The sequence below is a fragment of the Arvicanthis niloticus genome, chromosome 24 (genome assembly GCF_011762505.2).
Source record: "Arvicanthis niloticus isolate mArvNil1 chromosome 24, mArvNil1.pat.X, whole genome shotgun sequence".
Lineage (NCBI taxonomy): Eukaryota > Metazoa > Chordata > Mammalia > Rodentia > Muridae > Arvicanthis > Arvicanthis niloticus.
Genome location: NC_133432.1, coordinates 614039 through 634735, shown reverse-complemented (window position 1 = coordinate 634735; position 20697 = coordinate 614039). Strand labels below are relative to the sequence as shown.

The 20697-nt window shown below is 35.9% G+C and overlaps 1 pseudogene; it reads right to left on the bottom strand.

The window, feature by feature from the left end:
* Positions 1–4586: 4586 nt before the first annotated feature.
* LOC143437521 (vomeronasal type-2 receptor 116-like) lies at positions 4587–15079 on the bottom strand (annotated as a pseudogene).
* Between the last annotated feature and the right edge of the window lie 5618 nt (positions 15080–20697).

Sequence of the window (20697 nt, the reverse complement as noted above, 5' to 3'; positions counted from 1 at the left end):
CCCAAAGAACCTTTATGTGTTTGTGGATGTTCTTATTTTTCTTGTTATGTGGTTTAAATGTAGGATTACTTGTTCACAAGTACATCTGAGATGTGTGCAGTTGCATGCCATACTACCAATCACTAGGGATGCTTAGGCAGGAAAATTGAATGTTCAAGACTAGTATGAGTTCTTGAATTTGTGTGTAAAACAGGAGAGAAGACCTTCTCTTAAGAGAAAAAAAAGTAATACTGAGAATTCTCCTAAAATATTTTTGTTTTTGTTTGTTTGTTCTATTTTCCCCATTTATTTTAAATCATGTATGTGTCTGGGAGAGACTCATATATCCATGAGTGCATAAGAACAAAACAGAGCACTGAAAACCAAGGAGGTGGATTCATAGGCAGTTTTGAGACTTGGAAGCAAAAATCAGTTAATTACCAATCTCCCCAGACCCAATCAGAGAATATTTGAAAATACTCACATTTATTTTAAAGGAACAGATGCTAAAAATACCAGATGAGATCTAGGACCACATAATCTGACTCTGTTTTTGTTTTTGTGACAAAGCCTCATAATCCATTCTTGCCTCAGACTAATAGTTTTGTATTTAAGACACAGTCCTTGATTTGCATCTAATTTGAGAAGTTACAATTTGATTTCTGTTACTGTGCTAAAACAATGACCAAAGCAACATGAAGAATTATAGGGTTCATTTGACTTCCTGTTTATAGTCCTGCATTGGGGAAACCTAGGGAGGAATGGAAGCAGACCATGGTGGAATACAACTTACTGGCTTGCTCAGCCTGCTTTTCTCTACTGCACAGTCCAGTATAGCTAAGGATAGTACTGCCCACATTGGGTTAGGTGCTGCCACACTGATCACTAATAAAGGAGTGATCATGATGGAAATGATGGAGGTTATGCAATACTCCTCTGGCTACAATTGCTACTGAGTGCTATGTCTACCAACAGAAGAGCCACAGACATGGCATCATTCTTCAGTGTTACCTGACAATAATGTGGTTGCAGGATGACTACATTGGACTCTTTCCTCTGTAAAAAGGACAATGCTTTGTTCTTACCTGAATTGATACTCTTCTGCCCGTGGAGTTACCTTTCCTGTATGCAGGCTTTTTCCAAAACCTCAATCTTACTGAATGTCTTACATAGGATTTCAGAATGTTTTATTCTCCAAAAACGTATTTGACACAATATTGTACAATATTAACAAACTTACTTCATGTTCAGGGAAGTGTGATAATGGGCCCCAAATAGAGATTACACATTTTATTTCTGAAGTACAGGTGATCCTTCAGGATATCTCCGGGTGCTACCAAGTCTTTTATTAAATTAAATTGGAAAATAAAACAGCTCATTCCAATCAGGATGACAAAGGATACAGATATATTAGAAATACAAATAGGCATCACTACCTGTGGAAAGGGTCACAAGTTGATGAGGTGCTGGTAGAGGAAGGTGGAGAAAATATAAAATGGATAGAAAAGGAATTACTTATAAATGTCAGCTAAGGCCACATGACCAAATGTAGAAAAGAGCATTCACTTATATGTGTTTTTGTTTCATTTAACTTAGAACACATTTATGTAGAAATTTGTGTTTTCTTGTTGGGTTCAGTAGTGTCCTGTGTCTGCCCCACTATGGGTCTAGGGCCGTTTGGGGAGGCAGGACTCGGGAAGTTTGACTTCGCTCACCCCACAATGGCTCTGGGTGTTGGAATGAGGGTTCTTGACTTGTCGTAGGCAGCTGGGTTGGGTTTTTTGTCTCAGTGGCTAGGAATGCAAGGAGGTCTTCTGCAGGTGATTATAGGGTGGCTCTGTAGGTGAAGGTCTTCTCCAATGCTTCCCATGGCAGATGCTGATCAAAAGAGACATTCCATGGTTTTAAAGCGTTTATTTATGTTATTGTGGAGAGTGGAGATGATTAAAAATGGTGCCTTCTTTTTCTCAGGGCTGGCCTGAGGTTAAATATGTTTTGCAGGGAGGAGTATCTGGGAAGGAAAGCTTAATTGGCTACACCCTTCTGGCCTTTAGGTACCTTATTAAAATAGAGATTTATCTTGAGGCTATGTGACTTGTGGTCATGTCATCTCCATGTGGGGAATCTGGGGGCATTGCCCTTACATAACTGAAGGACAAAAATCTATGAAGGCCTCATGTCAGGAGCCTGGATTCTGCAGGCATGGAGAAACACCTGCCATCCCTCGGGATCACCTGGGGTCATTGGTGTTTCCTGCCTTTTCTAGACCAGAACCTGGCTGTCTTCCAAGGTACTCCATGGCCTATTGTAGAAAACAGTATTCACTCGCGTGTGGTTTTATTTTATTTAGAATGTATTTATGTAGATATTTATGGTTTTTGTTCTCAGTTCCTTTATCAGGTGGTGGAACATTAATATAGAATAACATTAAGATAACAGAAGACTGTTTCTTGACAGATATGGCCATGTAGTCTAAATTTATAATGTGTTTGCAGTTGTACATGTCTTTTCGTCAATACTGGGACACTGTAGGGTTTGATCTTGTGTGAGTCTTATGAATGCTGAGAAATCTCTGTGTCTTCATATGATTATCAGTCCCTTTTTTTCTTAATGAAACTGTTTTACTAAAGTCACCCAATAACTCTGTCTCTTATACTTATCGATCTGCTTTTCCACATAAATGGCTGACCTCTGAGTGGTGTTGTTGTTCTATATTAACTGGTGGTAAGGAGATAATCCTGAAGACAAACCTTACATATGTCATCAAATATGGAAAAGTTGAGCTGGCCCTCAACTAGAAGCTTTACCTCTGGTGGTTGGAATTCAAATTTCTAGAAATTACTACCAGGGGAAATTGTAACTGTAATAAAGACCAAGTGGGTCCCACTACATCAGGATTCCTCCTCTTCAAAATGTACATTTAAAAACAAGCAATGTACCCTTTTACAAAATGGTCCCTCATCTAAGACTCAGGGAAAAGTGAAGATGGTAGAAAAGATCTTGAGAGTCAAAGGATAAGGAAACTAGCTGTGAACATATATCTTCTAGGATTGGCAGAAGGTACACCATGAAGTCTTACCCATATGACCTTCAAAACATGAGAAAATGGGTCACAGTGTGCATGACAGGTTGGAAGGAAGAAAGCTGGCAATGTATAGTCTACACAACCATTTACAGGAAACTATAAAAATGGAATGGAAGAGGTTGTCATCCTCACGGACAACCAGAAAAACTATTGGTGGTATACTACCAATAATGAGCCAACAGAACATAAATATAAGAAATTTTACATTGTCTCTACAGTTTATATTTCAAAAAGATATGATTATGCAAATACATATACACATTGATTAAGAATTGATGACATAAGTGGGCATGTACAGTTTAGATGTGCAGGAAGGGGCACAAAGAATGTTTTGAAGGTAGGAAATATAAATAAAAAGCAGTTAAATTAAAATGTCAAAAATAAACTACCAAGTAATATTTAAAAATAGGGCAGCAAACAGAACTTTAAGGGAAAACTGACATCAAACTGCAACTCGTGATGTAAAGAAATAATGTGTATGTGCATTTTTGTATGTGTAATATGAAACCCAAATAATTTTTAGTACTCATATTTTGATAACATCAATGATGAGACCTTTCATCTAGAGTGATTTATATGCTTGTATACTTCACTGACCTTATTGTGGTAAGCATCTTGTGTGGGATATTTCCATTAGTAGTTTTCCTCACTTAATGAAACAATCACTTCATAATGAAATCGTGTGTTTTTACATAATGTTAGAGTCTTATATTGCAGGCACAATCTGAACCCCCTTGTCCTTTTCATACTATGTTCCCATCTTAGTATGTTATCTGATATTCTTAAAACCTTTTTAGTACATTGTAAAGATATTGTAAAATCCAGCACTTTTGTGATGATCATCAAAATATGCATTACTGTCACCGTGCTTCACACCCTGCTAACATTCACTCTTGTTTCTCTTTTCAAATCAATGCCTTTTATTGCATCAGGAGTCTATAATATTCCAAATCTTAATAGAAGTAATATACTATTTAGGTGATGTTTTAGTTTCTACCACTGTAACAAACACTATGATCAAAAGAAACATGTGAGAAAGGTGTTTATTTTCTTATGTACTTTGTTCACAGTATATTGAACAAAGCCAAGGCATAAAATTGGATGTAGGCACTCCATGAAAAAAATGGAATACTGCTGTTTATTGGTTTCATTTCCATGTCATCTGCAGTCCTCTTTCTTATAACTCCAAGAACAATATGCCTAGAGTTGGCACTGTCCACAGTCAGTAGTCATCTTATATTAATGATTAAGTACATGGCTTACACACTGAACTACAGGTCAAGATGATGGGAGCCATTTCTCAATTGAGATTCCTGGTTCTCAATATCTTCAGCTTTGTGTACTTATGAATGAAAACATTTTTCACTAAACTTTAGTAATTGGAATGACAATGGACAGTGCTGTCCTGTTTGTAAGTTCAAATTTGTATATTACTTCTAATTGTATATGATTAAGTACTACTTTTGTTAAGACAGAGGAAAAGATATGTTGAATATCATCTAAAATTCATACTATTAAAGTTTCAATAATGCAATTTATCTTTGTACTTCTGTATAAAATTTGAATCTTGTTTAACTAAAATAACATGACACTCTGGGACAAAGATACACCCCAGCAACCCTGCACTAGAAGCCAAGATGGAAAATACCTCCACCATGACCTTCCCCCTAGTGCTGTGGTAGACAGGGAGGAAGGTGATCCAGACACTGCAGAATACCAGCATGCTGAAAGTTAAGAACTTGGCTTCATTGAATCTGTCAGGAAGGTTTCTAGCCAAGAAAGCCACAGCAAAGCTCCCCAGAGCCAAGGAGCCCAAGTATCCCAGGACAAAGTGGAAGGCAATGACTGAGCCTTTGTTGCAAATAATAATTGTCTTCCCATGTTCAGATTGTATATCTCTGTCAATAAAGGGAGGAGGTGTGACCAACCAGGTTCCACAGAGAACAAGTTGGATTAGGGCACAAATGGGAATGACCAAGTTAGGTGCCCCTGATGCCAGCATCCCTCTCATTCTTCTTCCTGGAGTAGTGAGCTTGAAAACCATGACCACAGTTATTGTTTTGACCAACACTGTAGACACAGCCACAGTGAAAAATACTCCAAATGTTGTCTGCTGCAGGATGCAGGTGGCCTGGTTGGGGCATCCAATGAAGAGCAATGAGCAGAGAAAACAGAAGATGAGAGAGATGAGCAGGATGTAGCTGAGAATGCGGTTATTGGTCTTCACAATGGGAGTGTCATTGTGCTTTATAAAAGTGGCTAGTATTAGAACTGTGAAGACAGAGAATAACAGGGCCATGCAGCCTAGAGCCATCCCCAATGGATCTTCATAAGCCAGGAATGACACAGCCCTTTGGAGGCGTTGAGTTTGCTGTAAGTTGGCATACTTATCATCTGGACACCTCACACACTGCTCCATATCTGCTGGTGAACAATAATAAACCCTTATACATATCATATTCTATTTACTAACTTAATAAGTATTTGTACTATTCAATTGATAACTCCAAAATATTTTGCTGTTGAGCATTAATTCCATTCCTCATTGCTGCAGGAAGCACTGATGTAAGGCTGTTCTGTGTTAACTTATGCTTTTTGATGTAAGAAAACGCAGTCATGGAAAATGCAGGAGAAAAAAAATATTTATTAAGCAGAGAGAAAACATGTTGTTTTCTAGTATGTTATGAATAATAACATGAATAATCTCAGATTATTTAATTTTTAAAGCATAAACTCTCTACTCACAGACATGTGCAGTGTGCAGACATAGTTCTCAATGCCAGTTGATGAACTGCAGTATGAACTTTAATGGGTGTGAGAGTTTTGCCCTTTGTCTGTGTATTCACATAGGCACAACAATATGCAATTCCTCATGCAAAATATTGTTTGCATGAAAAGTATTTCCATTATTGAAGCTTAATGCCTCACAGCCCTATCCATGTCCCCCTCACTGTGGTAAGGTACCTTTTTTCAACTGTGCATTCCAAGCTAGATGTCTATGTTTTCCCAACTATGGATTTTAACTTAGAAGTTTATGGATACTCACATTCACCCCCTTTTCTTCATGAAAGCTGTGATTGCTATTATGCATTGTCACATCTCTGGCTGTATTGTTGAAATCTTCACTTTTGCTCTAATTCTTTCACAAGAACTACTTAATCCTTTAAATACTTCATGCTCTTAAAATATTTCATTAAGCAACAGCTGCTACCCTAAGCATCTGGTCTTTGTCTGGGACCAAGCTAAATGATAGGAAAGAAAGGCTGTGGACTGATCATGTAGTCCAGTCACTGTGTACAAAGAATCATGTAACATTAAACTTATGTATAGATTATGCCTAAGTTTTGTTTAAAATGGTTACAGATGTGTGTCTCCTAAATGTTTTCTGCATAATGTAAAATCAAGAGCCATTGTGTTGTGAGAGAGATGAGTTGTTTGTAGAAGATAGTGCAGGTTATTCGCAGGATACAAAGAAGTTGATACCATTCAAAGGATTAAATTCAGAAACAAAGAGATTTTAGGTCTATAGATTCCATCTAGACCATTTTACATTTTTAGTTTGAAATAAGAAGATATTAGAATTCAGCACTTTTTTTCTTCATGCAAACATGTACCTGTCTCATTGGAAACCTCATTTTCTGGGCACTGGGCACAATCAAAGCAGCAGTCTGCTGTTTGTTCCTGATGAATTTTCCTGAATCCAGCAGTGCATGTCACACTACACATGGAGGTGGGAACCTGAGGATATATGTATTGTCTGTGTATGTGTGTTTATGTGTAATGCATATATACATTGTATGTATAATGATACATATATTTATTTATGGGACATTAACAGATATGACTATATTAATTACTCTGCTAACCAGCATCACTTATCAATTTCAGGTATTTTATTATTATCTATTACCTTGAAATGCCCTCAGTTACACAATTTTTATTACATCATTTAATATCAATTTATACATAGCTACAAATTTTTAATTATATATTACGTTAAATTTAATAAATATATTTAAATGTGGGTTGGATAGGCATGCAGGTACAATTGAACATGGAATCCAGAGGCCTTTGATTCCTACGACCTAGATTTACATGATGTTGTGAGTTATTAATTTTTGATGCTGGTAACTGAGGTTGGTCCTTTGGCAAGAGCAGCAATTGGTATTAAGTACAGAGCTATAACTTCAATGCCTCATATTTTAAAATTTAGATATTCTGAAAAAAATTAAAATTGTTGTATACCCACCGATGTTCCTCCTGTGGCCCACTCCAAGTCTTCAGATATTTGAAGTTGTTGGTTCTGTGGGGAACAAGGAAAATAGCTTCCTATTTTGACGTTTAATCCAAGACCTTGTGGAAAATTCCAAATTTTGAAAATGTCATACCCTGCACATTGATTTTCCCTCTGATTCATGTTTACCAGGTCACCAACAGGGTTAGTAAATACTCTAGTCTTCAGTATGGAAGCCACCTAAATGAAATGTATCATCAGATGCTTATGTGTACATATTGATTAAGGACAAGTAAAATTGAGAATGTCCTCTTATTTTTAATGTATTTCAGCTATATTAAAATAATCCCATATACTTATATATAATATAACTCATGTACAATTAAAAATTCATATACCTCATTTTAATGTTCCAAGACAAAAACTGTTAAAAGAAATGCTATCCAAATAACAAGTACCATAATGTGTCTGTATATGTATGTATGTGATCTTGATTATGTGTGTGTGTATGTGTGCCCATGTTTGTCAAGAATAATTTTTAAAATTGAAGCCATGTAGGTGAGAATGAGTGGGAAGTCTGAATATCTCAAAGTTGTGGAAACAAAGGATGGTAGTGTGTCATTCATGTACATACAATTTTCTTTTATGAAATAATCATTAACTTACTAAAATGCACATTCTTCATCATTTATGTTTTACAAATGATTTTTACTTTAAATGACTAACTATTAATCACAGCAAATGTATAAATTATTGAGAAAATTATTCTTGAGAAAATTATTCTAGTCTAGTTTTCACTTAATGCTTTTATGATAAAACTCTTGACTCCTATTTTAAATATTGAAGTCATTTGATAAATTGTTGAGACACATTTTCACAAACTCACTGACATTCATACAAAAATATTGTCTCCTATTATGTGTTATCCATGTGCATGTTACATATTTATGTAAAAGACTCATTAGGTAGTTTTATAGTATAGAAACCCTTTTATTGCAAGAATAATCTCTAAGAAATTTATGTGAGATTCTCAGGGGGTCACTTAAAAGATCACATTGATATACCTAAGCATAATGAAATGTAAGAAACTTTACCTGCTGACAGTCAGTGAATATTCCTTTGGGTTCTGTCATTTGCTGAGACTCTACTTGTTGAAGACTGAGTTCATGGTAGGTGTGGGCTGCAGCATACACAGCATTATACAAATTATAACCTTCTTCACTCAGAGCCATGTCAAATTTGTGCAGTGCTAACCATTCCACTGTACTGTTGAATGTAAAATGATCCATTTTGCTATTGCTCTTATTAAATATTGAGCAATTGAAATAATTCCACCATAGCATACACTGAGTAATGTCTACTGGGTACATGGAAGTGTTCATTGTTTGCATAAAATTCCTAAATTCAGCAATCTCACTGTGGTGGTGTTCAAAAGTGACAGTTCCATGAAAGAAATCAAGGCTGAAATCTTTTTTAATTGTGATGACATCCCATTGTGAGGTTGTGATCCAGATTCTCTGCGCACCTAAATATGCCCATCTTCTGAAGCTGACTTCTACAGTAGAGTTCATTTCACCATAAATGATAACAACTTTGGCTGATGATTCCATAATTTGTTTATCATGTATTTTAGCCTTTGTCATGTATATCTGCATGTTTTCTGGGATCATATTTACAAAAGCTAAACATATCCCATATCTTTGCATTTCTTCTCTCAAGTCTGAGAGAAACTGAATACCCTGGTCATCATCTGAGATGACCAGTCCAATCCAAGTCCATCTAAAATGAAGCATCAAGGAGACCATGCCATGTGACAAACACATGTCCTTGGTGGCTATCTGATAGACATAGGGAAATTGGTCATGGTCACTCAGGTTAGGATTAAATGGTCCAAAGAAAATCTAAGAAATGTAGAAGAGAAGATGAAACTTCCACATGAGGAATATGATCTTAAGGGAGTTTGGACTTATATACAAATAACATTACTCCCTTTCAGAACTCCCATTAAGGATAGTAAAATTATTTTATAAGTAGCAAGTATTATCCCTTTTGTATTCTAGGCTATACTTGTCAAGTGTTAGCATTCTAGAAAAGTGTTTTCCCTATTTCATACAGTGCATCTATAATCTGATTTTAAATCCATTATAATATGTATAAAACAGCACACACAAAACACATGCTGACCAAGGTTTCTCCGTAGGCACCTATGAATGGAATGAACATTGTTAATGCATCCAGTGTCACACATTCCCACCTTCACTGTCTCAGAAGTAACTGCCAGTTTTGAGGATGTCATCCATGATGGTCCTGTAAGTTGTATCATACATATTTTCTGTATTTTACAGTCATAATTAATCAAAGTAAAAATATAGCTTTTTGGTGAATATAATTCATGCAGATATCCAAAAGTGTCTTCACACAGGAAAAAATAGGGGAGAATATCAAAGACATGTTGGGTAAAAGATAAGGATTCTTGTTGATCTCAACAATAGCAAAAACATTGCTAAAAATTCCTCATATCTTCTTGCTGGTATTCTACAAGAAGGCATAGGGATGATTCAGGAGGATGTACAAAATATGAAATTTTCTGCTCAACTACAGTTATCTTTTACTATGAAAAAATGCTAAGTTTCTGTGTAAGTGCTACTTTGCCTTTAATACGCCTCAGAAATTAGAGATCTTTTGGGTTGAATATAATTTAAATATTCCCTCAAATATGTTACTCTAGGATGATACTTTTTATATTCATGAAAATCCGTAAAGACCTTGTTTTATCTCTGAATGCCATTCCTGAACTAGTGTCAGGAGCTGAAAAGGAGAAGCTAAATACTAGCAGGTGATCTATCTGAGATGGGTCTGCCTTAGATTTAAATCCTCTATGATATATTTTTCTCTTATAGGTAAGTCCCAGGGGACATTTATTTTAGGAATGATTCCTGCTATTTATATGCTTTCCTGTTGTTATTAAATATATATGACAACCACTAGGTATTAGCCCATCCTTTTGCGCAGATCTCTGCAAATGAAGATATAATGACTTATAGTGATGCTATATTGATAAATCAATGATTTCTTAATCCTTTGTGATGATCCTATAGGATTTCTTAAAAAATATAGTAATCTTTAGCTTTTTAAAATATAATACAATGCTATTAAACTCTTTCTGGTAGTCAAAATTGCAATGAAAATTCTGCCAGTCTTTAGCATTATGAGTTAATTATTTCTGAGAAAGCAAGCAGGCACTACTCTTCAGAGCACATTCCAAGAGCTTGTAAAACCATTACCCAAAAGTCTTTAAAAGGGAATTAACAGCTGGGCGGTGGTGGCGCACGCCTTTAGTCCCAGCACTTGGGAGGCAGAGGCAGGCGGATTTCTGAGTTCAAGGCCAGCCTGGTCTACAAAGTGAGTTCCAGGACAGCCAGGACTACATAGAGAAACCCTGTCTCGAAAAAAACCAAAACCAAAAACAAACAAAAAAGGGAATTAACAGTTTACTCTAAGTGCTAGGACACAATATAATATTGACTGGCTTTATCATTACAAAACATTACTAATTACTTAGTCATAGATGTTATGGTTTTTAACTCTACATGAACCTGTAGAATTGTGACAAATGATGAATGATTAGCCACATAATTATTCCTAATGGATATGAATGTAAACATTGTCTGTTGTAAACTTCTTATTTGATTTCTGATTGAATTTATAGGTAAAGCTGTGGTGAACTATTTACTATGTGATCATGTATTGTGAAAGACATGTAAGTGCTGAGGCAAAGAGAAGAAACAGAACTGAGCTGAGGATACCTTTTAGGCAGAACACCTTTTACACAAAACTGAAGAGAACGTTTTAGGCAGAACTCAGGAGAATACTTTTAAGATAGAACTGAACTCTAGAAGAACCTAGATGTAAGGCATAGAATTAGGAGTAATGATAATGAGAGTAAAGGCATTAGTGTGATATCAGAGCTTGAGGAGAAAGCAAGACTAGGAGGAGAATGCAGAGTGAAGTAACTTAGAAATGATAAGGCAGACTGGGCAGTGGTGGTGCATGCCCTTAATCCCAGCACTTGGGAGTCAGAGGCAGGTGAATTTCTGAGTTCAAGGCAAGCATGGTCTACAGAGTGAGTTCCAGGACAGCCAGTGCTATACAGAGAAACCCTGTCCAAAAAAAAAAAAAAACAAAAAAAAACAAAAAAAACAAAACAAAACAAAAAAAAAAACCAAAAAACAGAAAAGAAAACAAGAAACTAACAAAACTCCAAAACAAAACAACAACAAAAGAGCAGTTATAAGGCAATTTAAAAAAACCAAGTAAGAAACGTGCAGAATCGAGAGAGAAATTGGAAAAAAGAAGAAGCTGCAGAGAGAGCAGAAGGAGCAGGCAAACTTCTCCCTACCATGGGACAGAACAGTTCTTTTTTAAATATCCAGACAGGCTCAGTCTTATTAAATAAAGAGAACAAAGCTTTCTTTATATAGACGTCTGTTTAATTCATTTGGCAATAAATGGGTAGATGGTTTCCCTTTCATTATGCATAAATATTGGAACTCATTTTTTTATATCCAGATTAGGTGAGTTCTTTCTGCAGTGGTGCTTGTTTTTCTGTTTCTGGGTTTTTTTTTATCCAAATGCATATGTAAGTATGAATGTGTGTATGAAATTATGAGATCCAGTTGGCTTGAATGGAAACATGTAAATGTGCATGTGTGAATCTGTATATGAATTTATATGAGTTTATGCTTATATGCTTACATAAATTTTTTTTTATTTGGGATGGTGAATATTTTTCCAGGTTCAATAGAAATTTATTGCTCCAAACTTTTCTCTAGTTTGACAAGCAAGAGGCATCTGGACAAAAGGGAAAAGGCTGTAATAATTAATCTTTTACTTACTATCCTGCTCTTTTACAGTAAGGTGCTAAATGCCAGAAACTGCACTTTCTGAACTCAGAGGAACACAGAATGCAGGCCAGCTACTGAAGCAAAGTGACTTGGATTAAAGATAGGTAAAAGCTTATTGTTATACAGCAACCTTAAACAACATGCAAGACCAACTCTTATCCCTACAAAGTCTAGACCCTTTTGCTGCCTCAAGAAAAACCAAAGAAGAAACACACACACACACACACACACACACACACACACACACACACAGAGAGAGAGAGAGAGAGAGAGAGAGAGAGAGAGAGAGAGAGAGAGACAGGCAGTGGTGGCACAGGCCTCTACTCCCAGCACTTGGAAGGTAGAAGCAGGCAGATTTCTATGTTTGAGGTGAGAATGGTGTACAGAGTGAGTTCCAGGACAGCCCGGGCTACACAGAGAAACCCTGTCTCAAAGAAAAAAAAAAAAAAGAAAAAAAGAGAGAGATTTAAATTTTAAATAAACATATGAAACTTGAATGACATCAAATTACTATTTTCTATAACTTTGTATTGATTTGAGTTTTCAGTCTATATTAGAGAATGAAATCAACAAGTAAAATTGCATAGTTATACACAGAAAGTGCTTATTTTTAAAAATTTCTTTTATGAATCAAATATCTTTATCATATTGTGTATTTTAAGAATCAAATATCATGTCAAGTTATTTCATGTTTCTTTTTATATTCATATCCCTTAGTACCCAAAAATATCATTAACACATATTGAATAATATTCATAGCACAGGATCCTATCTCTAATGCTTGAGTACAAAATATTCTTTAGAAATTAAACATAGTAAAATAGTACAAAACACTAAAGTGTGAGTCATAAAGAAATGTATTCAAAAGCCATTATATGATCCACCTGACATATAGTGAGAGTATTGAAAGTGCATTATATAACTGCATAACTTCTCTAACAATCAGTTAACTTAAAAAATATTATCTATGTTTCTATAAGCAATTTTTACAAATCTCAATATAGGAAAAACTTTTTGAAGTTAAACCTTAAGAAAATGCTAATTCCATGCACAGTGAGAAAAATGATCAATAATGATATTTCCATTAAGTTTATAGAGTTTGCTTTTTATATTTTTCAAATGTTCATGTTCATCAAACATGATAATTATTTTAGAATATATTTCATTTACATTTATATATCCATTTCAGAATATAAAAGATAGTATACCACAAAACAGGAATATTATCCTGTAGGGTCATCTACACATCAATTTAATGTTAGCTTTTAGTGTGAATGTTACTATGTCAACTTACAAAAATGATGTCAGATTCCTCTATACACCTCAGTTTTCCTAAATCTTTGCCATCCTTTAATTGATATCTGAGTATTGAGATCAATTCTTATATGAAATGTGTTTATCTGTCCCAGTAAAGTCTCCCAGTACATCTGTTACTATTAGTGTTTACACTAAACATGGTCCGTTGAGAATTTGCATTTTTTCTTTTTAAACTAAAAATAATGTATTAACACAGTTCATATATTTGTAATTCTGATCTTTATTACTACAACAAAAGTGTCACTAATGATGAATGCTATTATTTTCCAATGAGATATGGGATAACATAGGATAGATTTGAAATAAGATTCCTTCTGACCTGATATCCAGGAATAAAAATGTGAAACAACATATCAAAGTGTGCATAGTATACTTTGGCTAGCAAGAGGAAACTGTATTCTTAAAATCCCAAAGAGGAGAGAAAGAAATAAAAGATGGGATGAGAGTCAGAGACAGAAAGCACAGGAAACCTCAGTTCATGAAACAAAGAAGTCCCAGTCACTCTGAAAGGTGAATGATTTCAACTCTCTTTTCCTCATGATCTGCAGCCAACACTGATATCTCACACTTGAGATCTGAGAACTATGTAGACATATTGAGAACACCTTCCTAATCACTAGAATAATTCTTTTATATTTTCTGTAATGTTATATTTATTCATCAATTAATAGGAAAATTGACCACCTATCTGATAGTGATCATGACCCTAATCTGTGACTTGGTATATGCACAAGTGGACCAAAATAGTACTCTGGAAACATAATCTGAGGCCTGGCTGGTTTTTTATATTTACAGTGTCCAGGATGACAAGAGAGGCTCATTGAGAGACTATATTTAAAAGCAATGTGTATATATATTCACAAATATGTATGTAATATTATGCACATAATCATGTATACTAGACACACAAAAAATTTCAAGGTATAAATATATGCCCAAAAGTTAGAGACCTAAATTAAATAACTTTTTCATGAAAGCCTTTAGAATGCATGCTCATATTGGAATCTTTGGCAGAAAACTGAAGACAAGCAGCCTCTTCATTCTGATCTCTTAAGAGTGGGGAGAATTGTGAATTCAAAACAGACTAAGACACTTTGTGCAATGCCATCTTTCAACATCTGAAATACACAAGGAGGCAAAAAATAGAATACAGTCTCTGTCACTGTCCAGTTTGTGACCTGGAGTCTAATGTACTAAAACCAAAATAAACTGTGACACATTTGAAAGAATTAAGGTAGAGATTGATATGATAATTAATTTTCAGTACTTCCTGATTTAATGGGGCAGAATCCCACAGTTGTGCACACATCTATATATTTTTAATTCATGACATTAAAGCAGGAAATAAACTTAATAACTCACCTAAAATTGAAAAAATAATGATAAAAATTTTTTTCTATAGGCTTGTCAGTTGCTAAAACCGCAGTCACTTCTCAAGGCTCCATCATTATCAACATTATTCTTTATTCTCCAAAAGCAAAGTGGTTCAGTCAAACTGCACAAGATGAGAGAAAACTTCAGGAGCAAGAAGGCAATACTGAAAGCACATAGCTTCTTCATGTCTGCTGGGATCTAAGATATAGCAGTTGTGAAATCTGTTTCTTCTACAAACATCACACACACACACACCTTCACACATATGTGTCTGTTTCAAGGCTATTGCTGTCTGAAAATCCACTCTATTATATTTTACAGTTCTTTCCCATTCACTCTGTGCCATGTTTCCTGGATACATATGAAAAAAATCTGGCCTCAAGCTCTACATCTGAGGTCTGAAAACTTTTGATCAAAACATTTCTAAAAATATGGTGTAAAGGTCATTTTCTCCATCCTCAGGTGTCATGATTTCATAACTATCCATGGAATTCCCTCAAGGGATAATCTCCTGAGAAATTTGTGCCACACCATGAGTTAACAGACATATGTATGAACACAAATGGCAATCGTGATGATGGAATATATCAGATCTTCCAAGAGTTTAGAAGATCAAAATGGTCCCATGGTATTAGGACTTTGAGTTGAATCATGGGAAATGATGTCTTCCATTGCTTAGTCTATGGAAGGACTGTCTGACATACAACATTGAGGCAGGAGTTAAGCATTCTCTGTGTTGTATGCATCATTTTGCATGCTAGTCATGTTTGCAAAATCTCCTCAAATGTCCTGTGATTCCTGTCATCTGCAGAACCATTCATCATGCTAAATCCAGTAATTCCTGAAATTACACAGATACAACATCCATCCTGTCCAATAAAAGTAACTATGCAGACAATCATTTTACTGAGTTATAATGCTGATCTCTTGCCTGACCTTCAGTCCCTAATAATCAGGGTCTTTTGATGAAATATTTCCTTGGTTGGAGTTTCTTCACACCTTATTAAGATGATTGTGAACAATTTCACACATTTTACTCAAATGAAATGAAAAATTTTGATTTGTAATTTTTGAACTACTTATAATGACCACACTAAATTCTACACCTCCCCAAATGAAATAGAGTCTTTAACTCCAACTATCCATCATCACTGAATACATTTTCTGGGTGGTTGGTACTTCATTGGGTTATAATAGAATCTTTTTTAAAATTTATTTATTATTTTATGTGTTTGCATTTCAAATGTTATCCTCCTTTACAGTCTCCCTTCCATAAACCTCCCACCCCAGTCTCCTTCCCTTTCCTTGTAAGAAAGTGCTCCCCCACCCAACTACCCACTCCTGCCTCGCCACTCTAGCATCCCCCTCTGCTGGGACAACAAGCCTCCACAAAACCAAGTGCCTCCCCTCTCACTGATGCCAGACAAGGCAGTCCTCTGCTACATATGGAGCAGTAGCCATGGACTGGCCCATGTATATGCTTTGGTTGGTTGTTCAGTCCCTGGTAGACTCTGAGGGGTCTAGTTAATTGATACTGATGTTTTTTTCCATGCGGTTACAATCCCCTTCACTTTTTTCAGCCCTTCCCCTAACTCTTCCATTGTCATCCCTGTGGTCAGTCCAATGTTTGCATGTATCTGCCTTGTTTTAGTCAGGTGTTTGATCTGAAAAGCCACACTCAGTTCTAATATGGGCCACAAATTATACTGTAAGCCTATATAATGACAAAGAAGAAGGAGGCTTTTGCTCTTTAGCTGCTTGGTCTCACCTTGGTAGCAAGTCTGTTCCTTCACTGGCATTAGAGCCAGCTTCTTTGAAATCCCAGCTTATTCTAAAGATAAGCTGAGACATTCATCCTGTGGACTGAGCAACTATTGGATCCTTGGATTTTGTCTTCATAGCTAATTACTGTTGAATTAGCTGGACCACCACAGAGTCTAAGTCATTCTATACAATACCCTTTGTATAGAGAAAAATTCATTCTATTAGTTATTCTATAGAACTTTGACTAATATACTAGACAAGTTACAGAGTATTTTTAGTGCAGTTTGGGCCTCACAACCATCATAGCTCAGTTACAAATTCAAAATGGCTACATTCCCTTAACCTTTTGTTCAGGTTTTTTTTTTGTTCAGGTTTGATGCTGAGCTTCTATAGCTATTGGAAAAGAAAGTCAATTGCAAAGTGTAAAATATATCTATTGGAGTACAAATAGTATTCTCCCAGGCCAACCCTGGTGGTAGTGGTGAGGGTTTCTTTCTTGTTGGTTTTGATTGAGGCTGTGGAGGGGCAAGAGCTTCTGAAGAGAGTAAGACTTGGACTTACCAGATATTTAGGGTTGCTATATAATAATAAAAAGTTCATTTATATAAGTCTAAGTCACTATGCTACTGTAGCTGACCTGCCTTCTGTGGTCCTCTGAGGCTAGAAACTGCGCTTAGTCTCTGGCACTTAGCACCTCATCTTAAATCAGCAGAAGATTAAGTAAAGGGTTAATTGCTAGTGCCTTTTCCCGTTTGTCCAGATGCCTCTTGCTAGGGGGAATTTAGGAGCAATTAACTTTCATTGAACCAGGAGAAGAGAATAACATTCACAGAAGGAAAACCTTTTGTACAAGCAAATACTCATAAATTCATATATGTTCATAAACAGATTCATGATTCATGCATGTGCATTTATACATTTCTATTCAAACTATTTGGGCACCTCTTGCCTGCATTCTCACAATTACATATTTACAGACATGCATCCATACTTACACATACATATACATATGGAACAAAGAAAAATCAAGCACTTTTGCAGAAAAAACTCACTCATTCTGGATGAAAAATGAGCTACAATTTTTATTGTGTAGAGAAAGAAAAAGCTTCTACCCTTTTTATGCTAAATGAATTAAACATAATTTGTGAGGAAAAAGGCTTTGTTCCTTTAATAAGGCTAAGTCTGCCCAGTTATTAAGAAAGGACCTGTTCAGTCCCAAGGTAAGGAGAAAATACCTGCTCCTTATGTTCTCTGCAGCTTCTTCTTTTTTCCCCTTTCCCTCTGCATTCTGCACATTGCTCTCTTACTTTTTTATATCATGTATAGATTCTAAGTTATTCAACACTGCATTCTCCTTCTACTCTTGCTCTCTCCTCCTGCTCTGATGTCATAATAATGCTCTTATTTTCAATGCCTTTTTTCCCAATACTATGCTTATACTTCTAGGTTCTTCTTGATTTCAGTTTTGTCTAAAAAGTGTTCTATCTAAAAAAACTTTACCTCAACTCATTTCCTCTCAGCTGAATTCTTCTCAGCTCAGTTCTTCTCAGCTCAGTTCTGACACTTCTCTTTAATCTCAGCACTTAAACACCTTTCAGAATACATGATCACATGATAAAAGTTCATCACAAGTTCACACAAAAAGTCAAATCATAAATTAAAATATAAGTTTACAACAGAAAGGAGGCAGCAACACTTGCCCCAAACAGGGAAAAACTGGGACCCATGGGGACTCTGGAACTCACTCCTGGCAAGGGGCACAGGATCCTTACTGTCTGTGCCTGAGCACTGAGTAGATCTTGAGCCTTAGCTCTGCACCCAATCCCCCCAAAATCCAGAGGGGCTGGACTCCCAGGAACTCTAACACAATCAGGAACATAGGATCATAGGATCACTAGATCTCAGGAGATTGGTCATACCAGGATTCTAGGATCCTAGAAGTAGCCTGACTCCCAGGAGCGCTTATACTCAGGATCTCAGGATCACAGAATCACAGACACCTGAACTCTGAGGAGTTCTGACATAGCCAAGATAACAGGAACACAGGCTACAGTCAGAGACAGTGAGTGCAGGTAGCACTAAACATAACCAGATGGTGAAAGGCAATCACTAGAACATAAGCATCAGCAACCAAGGGTTCTTGGCATCATCAGAACCTGGTACTTCTACCATAGAAAGCCCTGAATATACCATCACACTGGAAAAACAAGAATTAGTCTTAAAATCACTTCTCATGATGATGATAGACGACTTTAGGAAGGACATAAATAACATTCTCTAAGAAATAGAGGAGAACACAGGTAAACAGGTAGAAGTCCTTAAAGAGGAAACACAAAAATCCCTTAAAGAATTACTAGAAAACAACCAAACAGGTGAAGGAATTAAACAAAACCATCAAGGACATAAAAATGGAAGTAGAAACAATAAAGAAGTCACAAAGGGAGACTACCCTGGAGATAGAAAACCTAGGAAAGATATCAGGAATCATAAGTGCAAGCATCACCAACGGCATACAAGAGATCAAAAAGAAAATCTCATGTGCAGAAGATGCCATAGAAAACATTGACAGGACAGTCAAAGAAAATGCAAAATGCAAAAAGCTCCTAACCCAAAACATCCAGGAAATCCCAGACACAATAAGAAGACCAAACCTAAGGGTGATAGGTATAGAAGAGAGTGAAGATTCCCAACTTTAAGGGTCAATAAGTATCTTCAACCAAAGTGTAGAAGAAAACTTTCCTAACCTAAAGAAAGAGATGCCCATGAACATAAAAGAAGCTTAGAAAACTCCACGTAGACTAGATCAGAGAAGAAATACTTTGCTTCCCACAATAATCAAAACACCAAATGCACAAAACAAAGAAAGAATATTAAAAGCAGTAAGGGAAAAAGGTCAAGTAACATATAAAGTTAGACCTATGAGAATTACGACAAACTTCTCACCAGAAACTATAAAAGCCAGAAGATTCTGGACAATTGTCATACAGATTGTAAGAGAATGTAAATGGCAGCCCAGGCTACTATACCCAACAAAACTCTCAATTACCATTGATGGAGAAACCAAGATATTCCTTGACAAAAATCAAATTTACACAATATCTTTCCAGATATCCAGCACTACAAAGGATAATAGAGGGAAAACTCCAATTCAAGGAGGGAAATTATACCCTAGAAAAAGCTAGAAAGTAATCTTCTTCCAACAAATCCAAAAGAAGATAGTCACATGAACATAACTTCACCACTAACAACAAAAGAAACAGAAAGCAACAATCACCTTTCCTTAATATCTCTTAACATCAATGGACTCAATTCCTTAATAAAAAGACATAGTCTAATGGACTGGATATGTAAAGAGAATCCAGCATTTTGTTGCATACAGGAAATGCACCTCAGTGACAAAGGCAGACACTACCTTAGAGTAAAAGGCTGGAAAATAATTTTCCAAGCAAATGTTCCTAAGAAACAAGCTGGAGTAGCCATTCTAATATTGAACAAAAAAGCCTTTCAACTTAAAGCTATCAAAAAAGTTAAGGAAGGACACTTCATACTCATCAAAGAAAAAGTCAACCAAGATAAACTCTCAATTCTGAACATATACACTCGAAATGCAAGGACACCCACTTTCATAAAAGAAACCTTACTAAAGCTCAAAGCACGCATTGCACTTCACACAATAATCATGGGAGACTTCAACACCCCACTCTCAGCAATGGACAGGTCATGGAAACAGAACCTAAACAAAGACACAGTGAAACTAACAGAAGTTATGAATCAAATGGGTATATCAGTATCTATATAACATTTTATCCCAAAATAAAAGAATATACCTTCTTCCCAGGACCTCATGGTACCTTCTCCAAAATTGATCATGTAATTGGTCACAAAACAGACCTCAACAGATACAAGAAAATTGAAATAATCCCATGCATCCTATCAGATCACCATGGACTAATGCTGGTCTTCAATAATGACTAAAATAATCTGAAGCCCACATACACATGGAAACTGAATAACACTCTACTCGATGATAACTTGGTCAG